This window comes from Mustela lutreola, chromosome 3, assembly GCF_030435805.1.
Source record: "Mustela lutreola isolate mMusLut2 chromosome 3, mMusLut2.pri, whole genome shotgun sequence".
NCBI lineage: Eukaryota > Metazoa > Chordata > Mammalia > Carnivora > Mustelidae > Mustela > Mustela lutreola.
Genome location: NC_081292.1, coordinates 127,009,987 through 127,016,821, shown reverse-complemented (window position 1 = coordinate 127,016,821; position 6,835 = coordinate 127,009,987). Strand labels below are relative to the sequence as shown.

The following is a 6,835-nucleotide window of genomic DNA, read 5'->3' as shown; positions in this document are numbered from 1 at the left end:
CACAATGCTTTGGGTTAGAGAAATATGGAACCTTTCTAGACTTGCCAACTAGTGTCCTACAACTAGTCCCTCTACCTGAGCTAAACCTTAGATGTTTTGATTGTTAAAATTCTAATGTAGCTACGTTGGTGGAGAAATTTAAATCTTATTTTTCATCATTTTGGTAGGCTGTTTTCTAAGAAACGATATAGACATTAAAATGTCTCTTCTATACACAATATAAAAATTCTTAATATATTATACAATTTATACTTGGTCATGTCAAACATTATCTTCCCTGGGGTGATAACCTTATTGACTGTTTGTGAAACCTGTCTTATTATTTCTAGATACTAATTTTTGTAACTTGATTTAAGAAACCACAATAACAACTATTCAAGAAATAGACTCACAGTGTCCGACTCTTGATTTCGGCTCAGGTCATGATCTGAGGGTCCTAGGAATGAGCCCCGCATTGGGCTCCGTGCCCAGCTAGGAGTTTGCTTGAAAATACTTCTTTTCTCACTGTGCCCCTCTAATCTCTCTCAAATAAATCTTTGAAAAATAAAGACTCATGTATAAATGTTTTCTACTCTTTCTGGCTTCCTTATGAATAAAGAACTTTTCTACTGTAGAGATTCTATGTGCTTTTAACAGAAAGAAATTATCTCTCTCATGACATATGTTCTCCCTTAAAGTATCTTTGTTGACCAAATCCCAAAGGTATCGTTTGACTTCCTTATGATTGCACTACTTTCTCCCATTCATTAATGGATAACGTAACCTTTACTTCCTAAGATATGAGACATTGACTTTTCATAATCAAAATACATATCATAATATATCATTGAAAATGAAATGAAGAATTTAGGGATGATAAAATCACTTCCTAAATACAGCTTTATTTTGATCTTGGTGTGAGAAGTCTAGCAAGGAAAAGAAAACTTGCATGCCCTAAATTTAAGACGGGCAGAAGAATGAAGAAATCATATATAGAATTCTTCAAATATATTTTAACAGAGTGAATATTTTGAGTCAATTCATGTAATAAAACTTGATGCATCTCATTCTCAAAGATGTTTTCCATCTTTTACTGGCATAATTTTGGTCCTAGAATACCTACATATAACAAAGTGGGCTATTTATTCATTTATAGAAAGGAATTTGATAAGAAATTATTAATATTTTCCTCCGTTAAAATTTGTTGTAAAGACCACATTCCTTATTTTGAAGCCTAGATTCTTACTTAAGGGTTTCTTTATGATACTGACTCCAGTGAATACAGTTTTACATATTTTATATAGCACTTATATAATTATAGTTATAATTAAGTTAAGTTTCTTAGAATTATAATTAGCTAGATACACAACTAAAAATAGACAAATCAATCAAACAAACAAATCCACAACTGTAGCTAACTTTTAGAATGCAGGAAGTATGAGAAAAACCCCAGAATCCAGATCCAGGAACCTCAGCTAGAAGCTTTCACAGACATTCTGTTGAAAATACTGTAATAAAATTGACACAGTTTTAAAGATTTTTAGAAAGTTGACCCCTCAATTACAAATGTCCAGTTTCTAATGAGACAGAGATTAGCATGGCCCCTATACAAGGATGACTTGCCAATTCATGAAATGTTCCATATTTTTCTGAGATGATAGGTTTTCTATTACCACCTGCAAGCAGAGGGACTCCAAGGTTATGAAGAGAAGCAGAAAAATACAGTGAGAAGAACGAGGATCAAAAGGTCGTGGCTTCCTGTCCAACCCTTTTCCCCTTAGCCTGTGTCACACTATGGTGGTGTGTCCTCCTATACCCACAGGTTCCACCACCAATGACATCCCTTTTCTCTGAGTCTTGGTGCTTCCTTCTCCTTAGAATGCCTCTCCTTCTGGGTCACTCCTGGCAGTGAGGGTGTTCCTCTTCCCAGTGTTTTGAACTCCTGTGGGGCTCACCTCAAATTATTAGAAGTAGCTTTGTAATAAACAAACAAATACACAAATTTCCAATTTCTAAGGAGAAAAAAAATCTGATTTTCTTCGCTTGACTATGGTGCCTACCTAAGCATGAGAGATAAGTTTCTGTATTATTGTTGTACTTATGTGTTAGTGAGGGTAGGGCAGTTTTTAATAAGAGAAATTTCCAGAGCAAAGGGTTGGTCAGTATGAGCTTGGAAGCCCTTTCAAATGCTGAATAAGTCAAATCCAAACAAGTCACATTAAGGATTATGGTGGATATTAAGTAGTGTGAGATCATATGAGTATGAGACTCTGTCTTCAAAGAAATTATAATCTAATTTATTATGGCAACATAATAATAAGGCTGATAGAAAATAAGAACAAATTATTTAAATAATCACTTAAAATAAAATAATACTCCAAAGTAGAGCATACTTTATTGCTGTATAAATTATGCAGAGATTAACAGGGTACAAGTCAGAAAGATTACTTTCTGTTGAATGGCTATTGGAAGTTGTGTTGTTGACATGAGATATACATTGCTCTTATAAAGCTGAGTCCTTCAAAAGGTAAAAATTCGTTCAGAAAGCATTTTATTTATTTGCTTTATTATGTTTTTAATTGAAGTGTAGTTGATGATATTAGTTCAAGATGTACAATATAGTGATTCCACAATTATATACATTGCTAAATGCTCACTGTAATGTAGTTACCATCTGTCCCCATACAAAGTTATATTATTGAGTATATTCCCTATGCTGCTCATTTTATCCCTGTGACTTATTTATTTTATAACTGGGAAGTTTGTACCTCTTAATCCCCTTCACCTATTTCACCAATCTCATAACCTCCCTCCCTTCTGGCAACTTTTTTAGTTTGTTCTCTATATTTATGAGTCTTTCTCTTTTTTATTGCCATTTATTGTGTTTTTTAGAGACCATATATAAGTGAAGTCAGATGATATTTGTCTTTCTCTTTCCAACTTATTTCATTAAGTATGATATCCTCTAGTTCCATCCATGTCACAAATGGCAAGATTTCATTCTTTTTTATGGCTGAGTAATCATCCATTGTGTATAAATACTACATTTTGGTTATTTTTCTATCAGTGGTTGCTTCTACATCATGGCTATTGTAAATAACACTGTGATAAACATTGGGATGCATATATCTTTGAAAATAACTAGTTTTGTTTTCTTCAGGTAAATACCCAGAAGGGGAATTACTAGATCAGATGGTATTTCTATTTTTAGTTCTTTAATGAACCTAGCTAGTGTTTTCCAATTTACATTTCCACCAACAGTGCACAAAGGTTCTCTTTCCACCAAATCTCTGTCAACACTTGTTATTTCTTGTCTTTTTGATACTGGTCATTCTAACTGGTGTGAAATGGTATTTCATATGGCTTTCATTTGTGTTTTAGGTGGAGGAAATATACTGATGGAATATGTATTATTCCTTTTCTTTGACAAAAACAATAAAATTTTGAGTGGAGGTTATTAGGCTGGAAGACTTTATACAATACCCATTTATGAATAATGTCTGTTGGGGAGGAATATTTTTTCTTTACCCCTCTTGATTCTTTGGCTAATCTAATAATCAAATTAATACAGGGCAGATTAATAGGATTAAAAACAAATTTAATTATATTCTTATGGGGCTCCATAGAGATAATAATACAAAAAGGTATATCGGGCAGTTGAGGTTTATGTGCCATCCTGAGCTAAAACATGGGGTAGAGGCCTAGGGCTTCAAAGAGGCTGAAGGTAACTCAAAGGACAATAGAAAGAACAGATGTTTGGTAATGAGATGTTTGCTCTGGCATACAAATAGGTCATTCGGAGCTCTCTTTCTGAGCAAGGCCTCCTATCTAAATTCCTTTAAATAGTTAAGAGAGGGGTAAAAGTTTTCCTTGCATCTGGGTCTTGATTGCTATCAACTCAAATAATCCAATGCCTGAGTGGCATATTTTGGGGTCATATATTCTTGCTGCTGTTCACCTTATAGATTTTATTGTATACAATCTTCCAAGTTGGGTAAAGCTGTGTACATGTATTTGATTTCTAAAACTATCATATAGAAAATAGTTTCAGGATAATTGTCTTAAGATTTTTGTGTTAATAATCTCCTTAGTTTATATATGTAAAACATTCCTTCATTGGACATTAAAAATAAAATGGAAATTGGATACTGATGATAGGAATTTGATCATTTAGGAAAATACTTGCTTTGTGTATTTTAATATGTTTTATTTTGTTATAAAGATATTTTCTCTCAATTTTTGTCACTTTGCCCAAAGGAAGTAAAGTGTCAACATAGTACTTGATTTCTTTGTATATATGTATGTATTTTTCTGGTAATAGGGGTGTCTTCATATTGGGTTGTTGTTTCATGTGATATGTGCTATTTCTTGAAATACTTATTTACAAATAAGGTGATAATAGAGATAGCTAACATTTTTTTCAGGCAATATAATCATGTTTAGATAAAGAACAATAATTCTGTCCTGATAAAACAACCACTTTGTATCAGGCACTGTGCTAAACTAACACTCACAAAGTACAAACTAATAGAGCCTACATACTTCTGAAATTACATATATATGTAGAAACATACTACCAGTTGAAAAAAAAATATTTTGTGATATTTGACAAAAAGTTTTAACTACTCTGAAAAATATCTTAATGGACTTAAACTGTTAATGTTAAAGATAAAGATACATCTTAACATCAAACAGACATGAAATTAGTGAGGTCTTTTAAAAACAAACATTTGATTCTAGAAATTAGAAAAAAATATACATCTTAACAGTTTAAGAAGTGTTCTACCAAAGGGCTTATAAAAAACTATTTCGGGGGCGCCTGGGTGGCTCAGTGGGTTAAGCTGCTGCCTTCGGCTCAGGTCGTGATCTCAGGGTCCTGGGATCGAGTCCCACATCGGGCTCTCTGCTCGGCTGCTCGGCGGGGAGCCTGCTTGCCTCTCTCTCTCTCTCTCTCTCTGCCAGCCTCTCTATCTACCTGTGATCTCTCTCTCAAATAAATAAATAAAATCTTAAAAAAAAAATTTGTAGGAAAAAACCAAACAAACAAAAAAACAAAACAACAACAACAAAAAAAACCTATTGAAAGCAGTGTTTTATAACATTTTTGCATATTTTGAAATTTTTGGTATGGGACAGGAATCCTGAGAGGCAACAAAGATTGTGGACTGGGTGTATTTCTAAGTCTAAAGTAGTATACTTAGTAAATAGTTGAGACAACCTATGTTGGATATTACAAATGAGCTTCATATGGTAGGATTCCAGAGGTGTTACATGGATTTTTTTCAGTCAAGTAGATGAACACTTTGACATGTTACCTTCTGCATTCTGACAGAAAAGCTTTCATTCTGTCATTTGGCCATTGAAATAATTTAGCAAAAAAATATTATCTAATGTAACTGAATACGTTCTTTGTATAGCTACAAAATGTTCTCTTGGAGAAAAATATTTCAAAGTTTTTTATTGTGATAGAGTAAGCAAATGACTATATTCTGCTTCATCCTCTGAAAAACATTCTGTGACGCCATATTTGAAGGTTTTACCAGGTTTCACAACCTTGTCACTGAAACATCTTCTGTAAAATTGAATCTATAGTCTCTTTACTTCAATAAGTTCTCAAATACTTAAACTATTACATTATTGTGTGACTCTTTACCCCCAAATAAACTACTTAATGTTCTTTGTCATTCTTTAAAAGCAACACAGGCCCTGTGTCCAACTCTAAGCTAGGTAACGTTTACCCTGGGGCTCTCATCCTCATTCTACATCCTCATTCTCTACTTTTGGACACTTCTTTCTGCCTGAGATCACATCAGTATCCTCCTGGCAGCTCTCTATGGAGACTGTTGTCAGGAAAGGATAGAAAGCTCTTCCCCAGGACACTAAATGATTGCAAGTATTGCCTTCCTGGAAATGATTATATATCCAGTATAATGGAGATCAAAACCTTGAGTTTAAACATGGGTTTTAAAGTCTTTGAGAATATAATGTAATAATGTAATCAGGCATTTCTTCAGGGGTAAAAATACACACAACTTTCCACAAAATTTTACAAAAAGATATGTGGGCAAGCTATCTTGTATAAATTTTATTTATATACACATACACACGTATATATACAATATATATATATATTTATATACACATACACACATATATATACAATATATATACATATATTATATGTATATATATATATGTAAATCTTAAAACTCCTTTTGATTTACCCATAATCTTTCATGCAGTACTCCAAGATGGTTACCATATTCTTAGAAGATGTTAACTATTCAAATTAAAAAGCCATAAAACAATTACCTTTCAGCTTTAAGACACTGTGATCCTTTTTAAATACAAAATAATTAAATGGAGTAAGTATTTTACTTATCCTGGAAGCCATGTAAATTTCATTTAAAGAAATTTGTAAGTAGAAAAAATAAATTTATATGTATCTATATCTATATTAATATAGATATAGATATATTTAGTTGTGTAGCAAACATTACCAATTTGTAAATTCTATGTTGAAAAGGATATGCTCTTTTTATTGCTAAGTATGAACTACATAAAAGTTTTAAATCACTGGATAAAACAAAGTCCAGTGTTTGCTAACATTGAATTTTCATCTCTTTGTCACTTTGTATTAGGAATGACTTCTATATATTTACTAATATGTCAACAGTAAGATTTTCCTAAGATGTTTCTATGTATAATTAATAATGCAAGCAAGTAAAAACTATCCTACAGGGAACTCATAGTCCTAAAGTTATATGTGAATTAAAGATAAAATTTGTGATATTGTACTACTCCTTTTTCCATTCTCACTCTGTCTATAATTCAGATTGCTTAACTAAACTTAAAT

General features: G+C 32.4%; 1 non-coding gene across 1 annotated transcript; it reads left to right on the top strand.

Annotated features, from left to right (window-relative positions):
• Nucleotides 1–1,526: 1,526 nt before the first annotated feature.
• LOC131828405 (U6 spliceosomal RNA) lies at nucleotides 1,527–1,628 on the top strand. Its single transcript, XR_009352418.1, has one exon. It is a non-coding gene; the product is annotated as a U6 spliceosomal RNA (small nuclear RNA).
• Nucleotides 1,629–6,835: the final 5,207 nt, after the last annotated feature.